Source organism: Mixophyes fleayi, chromosome 5 (genome assembly GCF_038048845.1).
Source record: "Mixophyes fleayi isolate aMixFle1 chromosome 5, aMixFle1.hap1, whole genome shotgun sequence".
Lineage (NCBI taxonomy): Eukaryota > Metazoa > Chordata > Amphibia > Anura > Limnodynastidae > Mixophyes > Mixophyes fleayi.
The window spans coordinates 247,288,039-247,306,233 of record NC_134406.1 but is presented as its reverse complement, the minus strand read 5'-3'; the positions used below and the strand labels follow the sequence as shown (position 1 = coordinate 247,306,233).

At 39.9% G+C, this 18,195-nt stretch overlaps 1 long non-coding RNA gene across 1 annotated transcript in view; it reads right to left on the bottom strand.

Annotated features, from left to right (window-relative positions):
- LOC142157879 (uncharacterized) overlaps positions 1-12,770 on the bottom strand; it is a 176,438-nt gene extending 163,668 nt beyond the window's left edge. Inside the window, exon 1 of the long non-coding RNA XR_012692673.1 lies at positions 12,663-12,770. This is a non-coding gene — a long non-coding RNA (uncharacterized LOC142157879). The remainder of the gene's footprint in view (positions 1-12,662) is intronic.
- Positions 12,771-18,195: the final 5,425 nt, after the last annotated feature.

Sequence of the window (18,195 nt, the reverse complement as noted above, 5' to 3'; positions counted from 1 at the left end):
ACTACTGTAGGGGTAGATTTATCAAATCTTCTAAAGTGCTATGGAATTTGCAGACACTATAGTAATAAATGATGATGATGATAAAAAGGATAAGTAGAGGTTGTTTTCTAGAATGTACCAGATAAATGATAGCTAGAGTTTGATTGGTTGCTATGGGTAGCACCTTCACTTTTTCTTTTCATTATATCTACCCCTATGTATCATGCACTAGGTTGTCAGTGCCTATTACATTCAATATAAATCTGATGATTTCTGGGGTGCCGTGACTGTTTTATGTGATCCCTGCCCATGCAATGGTTGATGCAGACATCAGGGGGTATATTTACTAAACAATTCCATAGGCGGATTACCGACCTCTTGGGAATCTTCGTTGCTGTTGTTGTTGTTCACGTTATGACAGTTTGTTCTTTTTTTTTTTACCTTTTTTAATAATGTTGTTATTGTTGCACTTTACCATAATCTGCCATGTATAATTTATGACATTATGGTTCATCGCCTATTCTGTTTATAATGTTTTAAATCTTAAAACAAAAAACTTGGGCACTTACCTGGTATTCAATAACATTACATTTTCTAACCACTAGTTAGGCATTAAGACGTGTTTTACTAAATATCGAATCATTGTAAACAACGTGATTATGTTAAATATCTTTCCTTTGTACAGACAAAAGATCACAATAAAAAATAACTGAGATAAAAATGCAGTTCTTTCTTTCTTGTTTTCTGAAGTTTCTGCTTAATGGGTTTTCAAATAAAGCATCCCACATATGTAACTGTGCACTGAAAACTGGCTACCAGTAACATCATGAGCAGTAGCCACAACTGTTAAAAAGTCTTAGAGGTATATTTACTAAACGGCAGGTTTGAGAAAGTGGAGATGTTGCTTATGGCAACCAATCAGTTTCTAGTTATCATTTATTTAGTACAGTCAACAAAATGACAGCTAGAATCTGATTGGCCGAGGAATTTCCAGCAGGGATGAAATTTCACAAACCATCTTATTGCAAAGGTTACATCCTATCACAATACCACGTTTGAAGCCACTGAGCTCTTCAGAACGACCCATTTTGTATCACAAATGTTTGCAAATAGAGATTGCATGGCTAGGTGCTTGATTTTATACACCTCTGGTAACGGGTGGGAAACACCTCAATTCAATAATTAACAGGTGTATGTAATACCATATCTAGATGACCTTTTGATAAAGGTGAACTCTGCCCCTCTTCTCCTGACCCATTTGCTCTTGACAGCGGAAATGCTGGAATCCCACAGCTGGGTCATATATCATCTAAAGTTCAGTCTAGTCCCAGCTCAGTGTATGATTTTTCTGGGTTTTCTCTTTGACACCAAGTGTCAGAGAGTGTTTTTACCAGAAGAGAAGATTCTGTCTGTTGAGGAACAAATGAAGGCCTTGTTGTTTGTCAGGCAAGTATCCATCCTCCATTGCATAAAGTTGATGGAGAAGATGTTATCCTGCTTCAAAGCAGTACAGTTTGCTCACTTCCACTCTTGGACATTCCAAAAAAAATAAGAGCCAGGTGGTCGAGGTCCAATATTCATTTGGCAGCACAGTTTTTCAAACAATTGCCAAAGTCCCAAAAGTCCCTTCTGTGGTGCCTGAGGATGAAGAATCTCAATCATGGGCAACCCTTCTTTATATGGAACTGGACCACTGTGACCAGAGATGCCAGCCTGCAGGGATGGGGTGCGGTGATGCTGGAGGGGGTTCTTCATCTGCAAATCGCCCTTTGTTTCATCGATAGCGCCGTTAGATCTGAACTTGGTCCTTTCATAGCTGCAGAAGCAGCCATTTGGAACCTGTGGAATCTGTTGATTTTAATTTCTTACATGGAAGGTGTCTATTTTGCTCACCATATTTTCTGGGAAACCAGTGTCTGAGTTGGCTGCCCTGTCTTGCAGGGCACCATTTCTGGTCTTTCACAATGATACAGATGTTCTGCACACCAGTGCTTTTTTCCATCCCAAGCTGGTATCAAAATTTAATCTCAACTAACCTATAGTTATCCCTGCATTAAGCCAGGACTTGCAAAGGAAGAATCGATTCTCCTGGTGATGTGGTTATGATCTTGAGGATCTATGTGGACTATTCATCCACCTTGCTTAGAACAGATAGCCTCCTTGTCCTGTCTGATGCACACAAACAGACATTTGCGAGGTGAATCAAGGCTACCATTCGTCAGGCTTATAATTTAGAGGTAATCCTACCAGATTGGTGAATGCCTCCTGGGCGGTGTGGCATGGAGCCTCTGTTGAACAATTGTGTCAGCTACCTGGTCCTTCTGTCCACACTTTCACCAAATTCTACAGGTTCAACGGTGTTTGTTTTGCATGCAGCAGTGTCTAAGCATACCCACCCCTATGGGCAGCTTTAAAACTTCCCCCTTGCAAGTGGTGTCCCCCAAATGGAATGAATGAGAAATGAGGATTTTTGTAGTCACCATAAAATCCATTTCTCTGAATTCATTTGGGGGAAACTGCACTTCCATCCCTGTATATTCTGATTTTTGATTGATTGTTCAAAAGTTCTATCCTTTGGGCTTAGGATAAAAAAAACCTGAAGGGTTAAATGGGGCTTAGAGTGGAAGGAGCAGGCCATACAAGTCATACTTTTTTAGTTCCTTACTCCCAACACAGCGCCCTCTATACCCCATGATTACAATGTCCTCCAAATGGATTCAGAAAAATTGAGTACAAAAATCCTCTTTTTTAAACCTTTCTGAGCGCCGGACAACATTTTTCTTTTATTTGCACTTGCACATTGGTCTTATTTGTCCTTGGCTGATGTCTCAAATGATTTTATACACTTGTACACATTTCATTAATTTAAAGAAGCGCCCTTTTTTTCTTTCACTATTTTCTAGTTTGTTTTTGGGAGTTGACCACTCCCTCCAGGTGCTGCAGGCTTTATAAGATGGAGGTTCAGGGGAAGGTTTTAAATGGAACACCCTGAATGAAAATTTGTATCACTAGCTTAGGAACTCACCTACAGGAGATGCCTTGACGCGGCAGGTGATCTTAACCCCAATATAGCTATATTGTGCACAAAATTCTCCTTTATGTTTATGGTGACACAGTGATTTTTAAATTCTGTTTGTTTCTGAGCGCAGGACAACATTTTTATTTAATTTTTTAAACCTTGCAGAATTAATCTGTTTTGGTTTCATGGTACATGAAGCATAGGCTACTGCCTATGTGGGTACAGCACCTATTATATATTAAGGAAACCTATTAAAGTTCCTTTTGGCTGGATTATGAGTTCTTTTACAGACTGTAAAGTGTTATAAATGTTTTAATCCCATATAATCCCATAACCACCACATTTTTAGTAAAGTTTAGAAAGGGGCAGTGGTTTGTTCTAATTCCTTTACATATTTACATACGTACCATGTAAGATCACATATGTACATGAAGTAGTCAAACATGGGTAGAAGTAATCATTAATGATATCCTGGTGAATGGGAAAACTAGGGCTAAACATGATGCAAACGTGCATGCTCTGCTGGAACATTGAGGTGTCATCTTGGATTCCAATAGGTCCCCATTATATTCAGCATTAACATATCCAATACAAATTGGAACTAATGACTGAATACACTCACTACTAGTTCAATTTTGTGTGGCTTTATTACTAATGCTTTGCCTGCATGGACTGATTCAAGTTGTCCTTGAATTTAAAAGACTTTTCTACAAGGCATGGCAATCCCTGTGAGTTCATTTAATGGCAAGAATCTCCTATTGCAAATGTGTATGTGCAGAGCACTTTTGCATTTAACACAAAGCATTAATTTAAGCATTGTGTATAATGATTGTACGAAACCAGAAACCAAACTGTATCACATCTATCACCTGACCCACAGCTGTTATTGACAGTGGGGCCCAGGCTTACTGACAGTTGTGGTAAAGTGTAACCAACATTTTGTGGTGCAGAAAAACACCAGATATGATGTAGACAGTGAGCGTGAATTAGTTAATAAGGTTAGTATGCTAGTTTTCCTAGTTTCATATTAGATTTTCCTATACAATAATTGTTCTTTACAGTTGTACACTTGGAACCACGCTGGGGCTTCAGATCCCCAGGAAATGCTTCACTAATTTCTAAAGTAAAAACAGATACGTTTTCCTGTAAAACAGACTTGTAATTTAAAGCTAAATCTTCTAAGACTCCATTATTCCTTGAACACTAAGAAGTACATTCTTCTGAACGTACCCTGATTAACACAATACCATAAAAACTGAACTGGTCCTTAAACATTAATCTGTATAAAAATGAATTATTGTCCTTCAACAAATGCTGTTTCCCATAGGATTTCTGCTCCTTTGGAAGACTTAATTAAATCAGAAGGTGAATAAAATCTATTGCTAACTCAGCTCATAAAAGTTAGTACTTTCCACAAGAGGGAAATTGTATAAGCAAAATAATAAGCTGAGAAAATATCTATGTATATTAAAGAAACAAAAAGAAACACTAAATATATGCTTGAGAGCAATACTCCAGAGATAACTAGAAAATAAAATCATTTAGGGGCATTTTGAAAAAGTTTTTAGATGTTCAGAGAAAATACTTGCACACTTGCATCAACTCTTAAAAAAATAATTATATAAATATACTTAAAGAATTCCCAAAATATTTGATTAGTACTGTCAACAGCAGTAAGATACTTGGTAAACATCATCATCATCATCATTTATTTATATAGCGCCACTGATTCCGCAGCGCTGTACAGAGAACTCACTCACATCAGTCCCTGCCCCATTGGAGCTTACAGACTAAATTCCCTAACATACACACACAGACAGAGAGAAAGGGACTAGGGTCAATTTTTATAGCAGCCAATTAACCTACTAGTATGATTTTGGAGTGTGGGAGGAAACCGGAGCACCCGGAGGAAACCCACGCAAACACGGGGAGAACATAAAACTCCACACAGATAAGGCCATGGTCGGGAATTGAACTCATGACCCCAGCGCTGTGAGGCAGAAGTGATAACCACTTAGCCACTGTGCTGCCCCACATGACCCCATTTATGCTATGTCATTTGTAAAGCATCACATAGCTGGTTACACATATACAGTGAATTTGGGCAGGTGAATCACCTTCTATCACGACAACCCCCCCAAACATACCACCAAGAAAACATTGCAGTGGCTTAAGAATAGGATGATGAATGTCCTTGGCTGGCCAAGTCAGAGCCCTGACCTAAATTTGATAGGAAATCTGTGGATGGACTTGAAGAGAGCAGTCCAACGCTCCTCACCATGAAATTGAAATTGAACAATTCTGCAAGGAGAATGGGCAAACATTTCCCAATCTAGGTGCACAAAGTTGTCAGAGACATACTCAGAGTGATGATGTAATTACAGCAAAAGGTGGCTGATCACTTTTCCAACCTGTTATTGTAGTTTTGTAGTTTTACATTTTCTATTAATCTTCAGAACTCTTGCCCTTTTTCTCGTAGCTGAAAGTTGAAAGGCGAAATTTGTAAATACAGGTGGAAAAAGTTTGATTTCATTTATTTCAATTTCCATGGTGTAATTTCACAAAAGTTAAGAATTTTGCCATGGTTTGATGATTTTCTATAGGCACTGTGGCATGATGATCATCATTCTTTTTAGGAAAAAAAACCTACTTACCAGGATGCAGATGTCTTCATGGGACGACTGGCTGTGTTGCCGACTGTGTTAGATGACATCATAAGAATGCACGACTTGTCTTGAAGCGGCGATGGACGGACCCAGCTGTCATTGATGTAATGTAAGTATTATTTTATTCTACTACTGCCATCATTGTAAAACTCTTAAATTCCATTCACCTGCATTCCCATTACATTTTCCATACCGCCACTTCTAAATTTCCACTTCGACCACTGTTCTGAAGTTTAGGTGACATATGACAAATGGCGCAGCCTGTTCCACTCAGCGATAATACTAGAGATGGGCGGGTCCGGTTCTCCGAGAACCGAACCCACCCGAACTTTGGGTATCCGAGTACCGAGCTGAGCAGCTCGGTACTCTCCCGCCCATTCCGAATCCAAATCGAGGCCGAACGTCATTGTGACGTCGTAGGATCTCGGGGCTCGGTTCTCGCGATACTTCAACTTTATAAATACACGCCTCCACAGCAATCCATCGCCATTTGACAGAGGGAGAGAGCAGGGTGTAGTCATAGGCTAATTAGAGCAGGGACAGAGAATACAATATTGTTCTTGCAATTGCTCTAACCAAAATCGCTAGTGCAGAGAGGAGGATAGAGGTTTATTATTTTTTCTTCATATTTGGCACTCCCCAGCGCTTTTGGGGTGTCCCCCATAATTGTGCATAAATATTTCTGGCTGTCAAAAGTCATATCTGTCAGCAGTATCTATTAAATAATTTTTAGCACTCCTCAGTGCTTTTGGGGTGTCCTCCCTAATTGTGCATTAATATTTCTGGCTGTCAAAAGTCATATCTGTCAGCAGTATCTACTAAATAATTTTTAGCACTCCTCAGTGCTTTTGGGGTGTCCTCCCTAATTGTGCATTAATATTTCTGGCTGTCAAAAGTCATATCTGTCAGCAGTATCTACTAAATAATTTTTAGCACTCCTCAGTGCTTTTGGGGTGTCCTCCCTAATTGTGCATTAATATTTCTGGCTGTCAAAAGTCATATCTGTCAGCAGTATCTACTAAATAATTTTTAGCACTCCTCAGTGCTTTTGGGGTGTCCTCCCTAATTGTGCATTAATATTTCTGGCTGTCAAAAGTCATATCTGTCAGCAGTATCTACTAAATAATTTTTAGCACTCCTCAGTGCTTTTGGGGTGTCCTCCCTAATTGTGCATTAATATTTCTGGCTGTCAAAAGTCATATCTGTCAGCAGTATCTACTAAATAATTTTTAGCACTCCTCAGTGCTTTTGGGGTGTCCTCCCTAATTGTGCATTAATATTTCTGGCTGTCAAAAGTCATAACTGTCAGCAGTATCTACTAAATAATTTTTAGCACTCCCCAGTGGTTTGCGCTCAGAATGGATTCAAAGCAGTCCACATATGATCTGAATGAGCAACCAGGTTCTGTCACCAGTCCTGATGTTAGTGTTCCCAGTACGTCATCTGGCCAAGGCGATGTCAAACAACAGAGTGTTTTCAAATTAGTGAAAAAAAACAAAAACAAAAAAAAAAATTACTGTATTGAAGCGAAAAAGAAAGCAAAAGTTAAGTGACGATAAAAAAAAAAATTGCAAGCATGCCATTCTACACACGCAGTGGCAAAGAGAGAATGAGGCCTTCACCTTTGGCTATTAGTGGCAGATCCCAAAAAGTTACCGAGCCTACAATTGGTGCACAACTACTGTTACGGGTCAAAGCCGAGCTGCAAGATAACAGTGAGGCATTACAGGAGAATATTTGCTCTGATTCACAAATGACAACAATCCCTGTGGAGAGTCCATCCAACAGTGGGATGTCTAATCGTGAGCATTCTGCTGATGTGTGCCTTAATAGCCCGAGTGTAGCCGGTGATACCCAAATTGAGGATGCCACTTTGGAATTAGAAGAGGATGAGGGGGAGATTTGTGTAGGCGACGAGGGCGCTAATGAGGATGTTGATGAGGATGAGGTTGTTTGTGTAAGTCCTGCACCAGTGGCAGCAGTTTTGGCACGTGACAAGAAAAAGGCCCTTGTCATGCCTGGGCATAAAACAAAAAAATCCACTTCTTATGTGTGGAATTATTTCTACCCAAATCCAGACAACAATTGTATAGCCATTTGTAGTGTATGTGAAGCCACAGTCAGTCGAGGGAGGGACCTTAACCATCTTGGAACCTCGTCTATGTTACGCCATTTAACGAGAGTTCATGGCAAAGTGTTGGGAAAAGCTGAAAGTTCTTCCCAAAAGAATACAAGCACTCCCTCATCAGCTAAGACCCTCCGCTCACCGACATACCGACGGCTACAAAATACACCCACCACACCATCCTCATCAATATCCTCAGTAGCGCTCGGAGTTAGCCCGGCATCCCACTTAAGGCTGGATGACTCCGGCACTATTATTGATTCCTCTGAAGAAAGCGTTAGTCCTGCTGCTGCTGCTGATGCTGCTGCTGGGGGTGAATCGTCATCCCAGAGGCAGGTTAATAAAATGAGCAGTCCTACATTTCAGCAATTAACTGTGAAACAATCATTTGCGAGGGGAAGCAAATATGACAGCAGTCACCCAGTCGCCAAGCGAATCACAGACGCCATGGCTGCAATGTTAGTGTTAGATCTGCGTCCAATCTCCACAATAAACGCAGCTGGTTTTTCACAGTTAATTGAGGTTTTGTGTCCGCGTTACAGAATTCCATCGCGACACCATTTCTCCCGTAAAGCTATTCCACAACTATACCAAAAAGTGTGTAAAAATGTAGAGATTGCGCTGAAAAATGCCATTCTGCCCACTGTTCACTTAACCACAGATATGTGGACAAGTGGAAGTGGCCAAACCAAAGACTATATGACTGTGACAGCCCACTGGGTTGGTCATTCACCTTCACCAGCAGGAACAGCAGCAGCATGTACACCACTACGTAACATTTCTCACAGGCAGGCCACTCTTTGTATCACTGGCTTCACTAACAGGCATACGGCTGACAATTTGTTACGCAAACTGAGAGATGTGATTGATGCATGGCTTATACCACTCGGACTCTCCCCAGGGTATGTCATTTCAGATAATGCCAACAATATAGTGCGAGCATTACAGCTGGGTGATTTCCAACATATTCCCTGTTTTGCTCACACCATCAACTTGGTGGTGCAGAGCTTCCTACAAAATAACCGTGAGGTGCAGGAGATGCTTTCGGTGGCCCGTAAAATTTCAGGCCATTTCAGGCATTCAGCCACAGCATGTAGGAGATTACAGCAGCTCCAAGAGCAGTTTAACTTGCCCTGCCACCAACTTAAGCAAGAGGTGGTAACTCGGTGGAATTCCACCCTGTACATGCTTCAGAGGATGGAGGAACAGCGCAAAGCCATCCAAGCATATTGCACAAGTCATGACATTGGGAAAGGAGGGGGGATGTATTTCACTCTTGCACAGTGGGGAATCCTTTCAGTGCTGTGCAAGGTGCTGAAACCATTTGAAGTTGTGACATGTGAGGTCAGTGCAGACTCTGCTAGTTTGAGCCAAGTCATTCCTTTAATTAGACTATTGGAAAAGCAGCTTGAGAAAATGAAGGAGGAGCTGAAAGCAAGCAATTCAGCAAAGTATGTTGGCCTTGTCGATCAAGTACTTAATTCGCTTCACAATGATCCTCGAGTTATTAAGATCTTGAACTCGGATCAGTACGTTTTGGCCACTGTGCTTGATCCAAGGTTTAAAACCTACATTGAGTCTTTACTTGTAAATGAGCGAGATGTGAACTTTTGCAAGGAGCTATTGCTCAGCAAGTTGGCCGCTGAACTGGGCCTCGGCTTGACGACGTGTCCTCCTTCACTTTCTCAAGCTGTTGCTCGTAAAAAATTAAATTTCCAAAAAAGAAGCAGGGAAGACACAGGGGGCAGACCAGAACAATTTAACATCTGGGCTGGTTTGAAGGATTTTTCAAAAAATGTGTCACTTTGCCCATAACTCCATCCAATATGAGTATAAACATGCAAAGGATGGTGGAGGATTACTTTCAAGAGGTAGTTGATATGGAAATGTCAGACAGTCCCTTTCCTTACTGGGAAGAAAAGCAGGCCATTTGGAAACCCATGTACAAACTTGCTTTGCAATACCTAAGCTGCCCACCCTCCAGTGTGTACTCTGAACGAGTGTTCAGCACAGCAGGGAACTTAGTCAGTGATCGCCGTAGAAGGTTACTTCCCAAAAATGTGGAGAAAATGATGTTTATAAAAATGAACTACATCTTCCACGAGGAAGGCCTTCACCATCCAAGACATCCAAGCACTGACTGTTCTCTAATGGCGGATTCAAGCGGCGATGAATTGATAGTCTGTGATGATGACGTACACACTGATGAGGGTGAGGATTAAGCTGAAGATGATGCCGATAACATCTTTTTAAAACTTTCTATGTAAGTGTAGGGAGCAATCTACCCCCAAAGAGGAAAGGGACTTGTAGCATTTCCATATCACATACCATCTTGAAAGGCTGCTGTTAGGGCAATTTATCCTTAAGGGTAGGGTGTCATAGACAGAGTGACCCTAAACTGGCTTTGTCCATTTTTCATAATATTGTACAGTCTATAATGGCTGAATTTTTGGGTATTTTATACAAGTGGAGGGGGGCCTAGAGAGACAGAAACCAAACTGGCTTTTTCCATGTCAATTAATATTGTACAGTCTATAATGGCTGAATTTTTTGGTATTTTATACAAGTGGAGGGGGGCCTTGAGAGACAGAAACCAAACTGGCTTTTTCCATTTCTTTACATATTTAACTATAAGTGTAGGGTGTAATATACATTCAAAGACGATGGCTGCATTGCCAATATGCATAGATGGAGAGGAAGACAATCTGTTTTGTGTGTAGAATAGGCCTACCAACGAAGAATTAAACTGGTTTTTTTGGATGATTTATTACCTCAACAATTAGATTACTTGTCTCTAAAACAGTTGGAGCACTAAATTGGGTTAATTTAGGCCCAAAAACATGGATTTTCCAAAGAAATAGCAACACAAAACCAAACAAAACCAAAACCAAAACCAAAACACGCAATGGCGGTTTTGCAAAACCAAAACCAAAACCAAAACACGACGGTAATCCAGATCCAAAACCGAATCCAAAACCAAAACACGGGGGTCAGTGACCATCTCTACATATTACACACAATGGGCTTGTGTCATTAAGGAGAGCAAAGCAAAAAAAAAAAAAGGAAGTAAGTTTGCTCCTGGGCAAACTATGTTACAATACAAGGGGTGCAAACTAGTTTATCATTTTGCATGTAAGAAAAACACTGCATTTTTGTTGCACACAGCTTTGATAGCTTTATTTTTACACTAAAATGTAAAGTTGATCTAGGACATGTCCTACCCCAAATATAAATCTGTCCCCACATTATATATTTACCTCCCCCTCCAATGCAACATGGTTTTGCCCAGGTGCAAAGTTACTCCTTCTTTTTGCTTTGCTCTCCTTAGCGACTCGTTCATAAGGCCCAACTAGCCTTATGAAATGTCTAGTAGCTTGTGATCAGGACTTCAATAGAAAGGTTATGGCCCTTGGATTGCTAGCCCCCATTTCCATTTTATATCTTTTCTCATCTTAGCTTAGGCGTCTGCAGATATTCCTGCCTGCCTATTTTTATGTTTGGCTGCTACATTGTGCAGCTATTCTATGTTTCTATGTTGTACATTACTATGTTTTCTTCCACATAGTTTTGCTGCTGTAGTCATAAAATACTAAATAAATAAATTAGTAAAAAACATGCTAGAGCTCTCCACATTTAATAGCATACAAACGGAGCATCAGAACAAACCACTGAGTATTATAAAAAAAAATCAATTAATGTTTTTTTAATGTGCAACATTCATTCATAGTTAATTTTGAGCAACATTTAATATGCATTTTAATGACATTTCCACTTTAAAATACCTTAAGAAAGCATTTGCAATAAATAGTGTCCTTTTAATATGAATGTCCCAAATTGTAGCATGAACCACTATCTTTAAATAATACAAAAGTATTTTTTCCCCTGTAAAGGGAGTGTCCCTTAATTAATTAATTCAGACATACAATAAATCACTTCTTTCCAGAATGATGTATTACGTAGCTGATTTGATGATGACTTTTCATTCGCAGTTAACACCGTATAGTTTTGGAAAGATATGGCATTGCTTCGATATGATTTTGGCAAGATACACAATAGCTGGCATGTAAACGTTGTGAATCAGGGATGAATAATGTTTTCAGCAAACATGGCATTTAAGTATAATTATAGTCAAGAATATTTCACTTTATATTTTAGAAATAATAGTTTTTTTACACATTTATAATGTACACATCTTTATCCCAGGAAGTTTAATGGCACCACAAGGAGCTAAAATTGTGTGCAACAGCATATACAGGCGAGAGATTGCAAACTTGTTCATCGTCATCAAAGGCAATGGTAACATCCATTACAGAAGTTGTACATGTCCTTACTGAAATGCCACAAAGGAGCTTACGGTCGTTGTAAGTCTATTGCTCAGTTGGCACAAAGCCTAGAAACACACATTAAGATCAATAGGAGTTTTCATTAACAACTCCACAGAAATAAAGTTTGGATAAGTCTCTTTGCTCTAGTCTAGAGGGATTTGCTTGACTAAAGGGAAGTGTGAGGTTGCACTAAGACAAGTATCTTGGAACAGAGCCTTAAAAAATTGTCAAGATGGGAAGAAAATCCTTAAGGGGGAGCGCTCCCGCGCCTGATCGCAATATTTATGACGATTGGCTGGAAGAGACTACAGACTCTGAAGCTGCGGGGGAATTTCTGGCCAAGGCAATGACCATTTCACATTCAATCAAATGCTGTCGTCTTTAGCCAGACACACCCTGCTGATTCAGAGCTTGTGGCGTCTCCGGGCCAATCGCGATAAATCGTGTGATCAGCCACAAGGGAGTCCATCCCATTTAAAGGGACATAGCAGATCAAGGATTTCCATATTAGGTGATGCTTATATAATTTTCGGTACGAAGTAACCTACTTGGTTGAGAAAAATCCAGCGACTGTCTTACTGCTCACTAAGCCAGTCCTATGTGAGCCGGGATGCTGGCTTGCACATCCATAGCCTAGACTTGGGTTTCCAGTTCCTTATTCTCTAAAAAAAAAAATGAATACAGTAAAAAAAAAATGTAAAACAATAGTCTAAAAAAAGAAAACAAAAAAAAAAAGTAAAAATAATAATAATAATAATAATAATAATAATAATAATAATAATAATAAAGCAGTTTCCCCATTGCAAACCCTGGCTAATGCATTCTGAGATGTCCTTGGTAAATAAGTTTGCCCATGCCTTATATGAGGAAGCATCAGAGAAGGCTCTCAGCAATGGCTACAGCGATAGCCTTCACCAGCCAAGGGTTTTGGTAGATAGGGAGAAGATTTAAATCCTATGAAAACTCCTATTTAGGATTTATCACCTTTTAATCGATAAACCCCACAGTCTCAAAGCACTTCTCCATGGGCCCACCTGGAGTCCATGCATATAACTCTGCAGCATGTACCCTGGGGGATAAGAAACAGTTAGTCCCCCGGAGCCATACTGTCAGTTAGAATGTGCGCCTTGGTTTAGTTGTGCCAGCAGTTATTGTATGGGCTGTGTGCGTTATAATAGCAACATTCTAAAAGATGAGACTATAGAAATAAGATTGCTCATTGTCATTTCAGATACTAGTAATAATGTGATCCGTAATATGATGGATGAAATTTTTTTTATAGTGTTTACATGAGTGCCAAAAGTTAGCTTATGTTATAATTATATATATGGGCAGTGATGGAATAATAATGCATGAATACTGTAAAACATGCACTAAGCAAAATAGAACACTGCGGGTGTTATTGTGTATTCAGACTGCTGGGATAACCTCTTGGGGAACAGTACAATACTGCTTGTTCAATTATAAATGGGCACTGCTGACATAATCATCTATGGGCATTTCTTTACAAAGTCAAGGATTTCCACATCTTAGTTAGTGTATGAACCCTGCTGGTACATCCATGTATGTGCACAGCTAGTGTAATGTGTGGCGGTGGAGTCTTAACTAATAAAATTGAATAACCAAGCATGAACACCAAGTATTAGTTATTCCCTACCCAAAATTGGTGGCACATGATAGACCTCCAGCTTCTTGGTGACCTTACACAGGTTGACTACACAAAACGCAGATGAGTAGATCTGTGTAGCTTGTGCATGTTCTCCCCGTGTTTACGTGGGTTTCCTCCGGGTGCTCCGGTTTCCTCCCACACTCCAAAAACCATACTAGTAGGTTAATTGGCTGCTGACAAAAATAAACCTTAGTCTGTCTGTGTGTCTTAGGGAATTTAGACTGTAAGCTGCAATGTGGCAGGGACTGATGTGAAGAACATATATTCTCTGTACAGCACTACGAAATTGGTGGCGCTATATAAATAAATGATGATGATGATGATGACCTGCCCATCGCTAACAATGTGCTGTGCTTGTCATTTCAAATAGACTTGCAGCATCGGCCATGAATATGAGTCCTAAGCGTATTTTGCCTCAGTTCTCATAATTTGAAGCACACTAACTGAGGGTACCAGGCAGGAACTAACACTGGTGCACAGGTGTGATGCCCCCGGGGCCCATGGAGATAATGGGGCCTACTGCACGGGGGACTAGTGAGCCTTGGGCCTTGGTTCCCTCCTCCCCGCTTCCCTGCACTGGGGCCCACAGCTCGCTAGTTCTGCCTCTGGTACCAGGATACTTTACAGATGCTCTTCTGAAGACTTGCAGCAAGCAGAGGATAAACCTAATATTATGATGTGAGGTATTTCAGCTGGCATATATAACTTCTGGACAGAAACGACTAGCAGAGGTTGACCTGTAAAAGTGGCACTGAGCCGACAAAGGAAAGTTAAGTAAAGTTTTGCGAGTTTGTTTTATTTCGCTGGTGAAGTGATCATTTGTTTCCAAATAGTCCCAAAGCTCATGTCTTTAACGGCCATTACTCCAATGTACTGGCACGCTGCTAAGGGTTGTGTGTATTCCTTAACTGACAGGGCAGGGCTGCTGGAATTCATTAAAGAGCTTTAACAATAACTGAAGCACTTTCAGGATCACGATTTAAGAGTAATCTCAGCTGTGATCACCAACTTCAAATTCAGATTAAATATGTGGTACCACACCTTCACCAATTTCCCTTTAAACGTTAGACGTGTAGACAGCAGGATATTGTGTGCTTTGCCTACAACTGAAATATGGATGCAATGTACAGGATAAAGTTCTAATAAAAAGAACAGTCATTTGGCAGGTTGAGAAACAGTTTTGGTATTTTACAACTCTGTCCTCCTGAGAAAAGAGTGGTAAAATATAAGTTTAAGATCTGCTCGTGGTAGGTAGTTATAAAACCTATATCCTGATACTTTTGAGGTTATTCTTCTGTTAGGTCTTTGGTATGTTCAAACTCTTCATTGTGCGCTCGATGCCACAGTTTAATTCACAGATTGGTTCAGTACTTAGCCTGTGCTTTCAACTGAGAAGTTTAGCAACCTGCACTATCATGTATAATTCATATCTACTAAGTTTATTTACTTTTATATCCCAATACGCCCTGATCTATGTTACAGTAAGTGCCCATGTGATTTTTTAGCATTGTATTGGTCGATTTAAAATAAATCTCTGATCAAACCTTGATTTGTTGCATGGATTATTTGGACCCTTTAATATAGCAATTACCATGTGAATTTCAAGCATATCACACAATTATTCACCACTAGGTCAGAAGAACATCATTTTAACTTAATCCTATGGGTCTCATAGTATTTGCAGAACAGTCCTGTATTTTGCCATTTTTATTTTTGTACATTTATGACTTCTGATTCCCGTTTAAGGGAATTAATTGAAATATGGTCTATAAATAGTTTGCTGCATTCAACACCTAAACAGATCTATCGTGTGTTTTCTATGTACTAATCAAGCATCACAATGGTTGTTGCACTATTCTGTTTCAAAAGGTTGTGAACCAGCGCAATCAATAACTCAAAAAATATAAATATAGTAATAAGAGAGGATGCTGTTGTCAGTCAAAGCTATGAGAAAAGAAGTAGGTAGCAGAGACAGCAGCATACCAGTAGGCAAGTCTATTAAACCATGTATATGTGACAATATGCGTAGAAATATTTTGCAGTGTATTGGGTAATACAACACTTTTTTGAGTGGCTTAGTGGTTAGCACTTCTGCCTCACAGCACTGGGGTCATGAGTTTGATTCCCGACCATGGCTTGTTCTCAATGCGGCTGCCCGACTCATCTTTCTCTCATGCCGCTCCTCCTCCGCCTCCCCTCTCTGCCTTGCCTTACACCGGCTCCCCTTCCCCTACAGGATCCTTTTCAAACTCCTCACCACCACTTACAAAGCTCTCTCCCAGTATACTGCCCCCTATATCTCTAACCTCCTCACCATTCACACCCCTGCCCGCTCCCTGCGCTCGGCCAATGACCGTCGCCTCTCCTCCACTCTGATCACCTCTTCCCACTCCAGAATCCAAGACTTCTCCCGTGCTGCTCCCCTCCACTGGAACGACCTCCCCCGCTCCATCCGTCTCTCACCCAGTCTGTGTTCCTTCAAACGGGCACTTAAAACTCACCTGTTCCTCAAAGCCTACCAACCATCCACTTAGCCCTTACCTTGTTGCTCCTTCGCTAACCTCCTTCTCTCGATCTCCCCTCTCTCCACCAGCCCCGCCTTTCTCTCCCTTACTTTAATGGCTTTCTCTTGTGCCTGTTTGTCCACCCTCCCTTAGGATGTGAGCTCGTACGAGCAGGGCCCCTCTCCCCTCCTGTCTCCATACCTGTTCTTCTGCTCCATCTTCGCTCATATGTCTGCCCGAAGTTCTGAAGCATTGGTACTTTGTGTTTTTTGCTCTGTACTATGTCACCCTGTATGGTCTCCTGTTTGTATTATGTACGGCGCTGTGGAAACCTTGTGGCGCCTAACAAATAAATGGTAATAATAATAATAATAATAATCTGTGAGGAGTTTGTATGTTCTCCCCATGTTTGTGTAGGTTTTCTCCCACAGTTCAAAAACATACTAGTAGGTTAATTGGCAGCTATTAAATTGACCCTAGTCACTCTCTATGTCTGTATGTTATGGAATTTGACTGTAAGCTCCAAAGGGGCAGGGACTGATGTGAGTGAGTTCTCTGTACAGGAATTAGTGGCGCTATATAAATAGATGATGATGAAGCCTACACACTGGAGTATAACCCCTTTGGTTAAGCCTACAATCCAGATTAAAACCCTTTATTTTCGTGTTCCAATTATCATGTTGCTAGATCTAATAATACTTAATAATTAAATTTTAAAGTGCATACAACCCATATGTGGGCAGCATGGTGGCACAGTGGTTAGCACCGCTGGCTCAAAGCACTGAGGTAATGGGTTCGATTCCAACCAAGACCCTATCTGTGTGGAGCTTGCATATTCTCTTTTTTGCACTGCAAGTAAATCAGCGTTAGAGTATGTGGTAGGGAATATAGATTGTAAGCTGTGAGTGATTAAATATTCTGTGTAATATGTGGGTGCGCTATAAATTACTATTAATATAACGATAAGTAGAATAAAATCTTCCCTGTATTGCTTCACTTTACAAAAACCGCAAAATTAGTTAAAATGTGAGCTAAGGATGTATGTGAAAGCTATGAATGTATTCTTACTTGTATGCACTTATTGTTAGAGGTTTCCAATCACTTGTACTAACAGCTAAGGGTCATTAGAGTCACAATGTACTTTTACACAAATTTCCTAAACTCTGGCATTCGGGCATACATTTTAAGTTAATAAATAATTTTTCAACAAATTCGGCCAGGAATAACAAGGTTGCTTAAGCCACAAATGAAAAAAATGGTCATGACCATTTGCCTAGGAAATTTGATAATTTAAACGTTATTTGCTTTGTATAAAACAATACTGGCTCCCATGATATGCTTATCCACATGAAGTAAAGTAATTAGACCTAAGATGACAAATCTTGACACTACAAAGGAAAAAGCATAATCTAAAACTGGAGTGAAGTTAAAAGATGTCATTGAACGGAATGATTAGCCGATGATGGAAAGTCACACCGAGTATGGTTTTCACAGTTGACAGATCAAACTTCACCTTGCCCTTTTATTTAAGGAAAAGTCATACCCAGTGAAACACCAATGGCACCTTTCAAACTGCTTCTTGATAATTGAAAGCATTTTTTTTACCAAATACTTTTTTTTTACATATGTAATACATTAAAATATACAGCTTTGTTATTATGTTACAGTTCTGTAAAGATTGGTATTATGAAAAGGGAACATCTTAATAAATAAAAATGAAATATATATATATATATATATAATTTTTTTCAATTCTGTAAGGGTTGGTATTATGAAAAGGGGGGCATCATAGTAAATAATGAAACATATATTTATATATATATATATATATATATATATATATATATATATATATATAATTTATATAGCGCCATTAATTCCGCAGCGCTGTTCAGAGAACTCACTCAA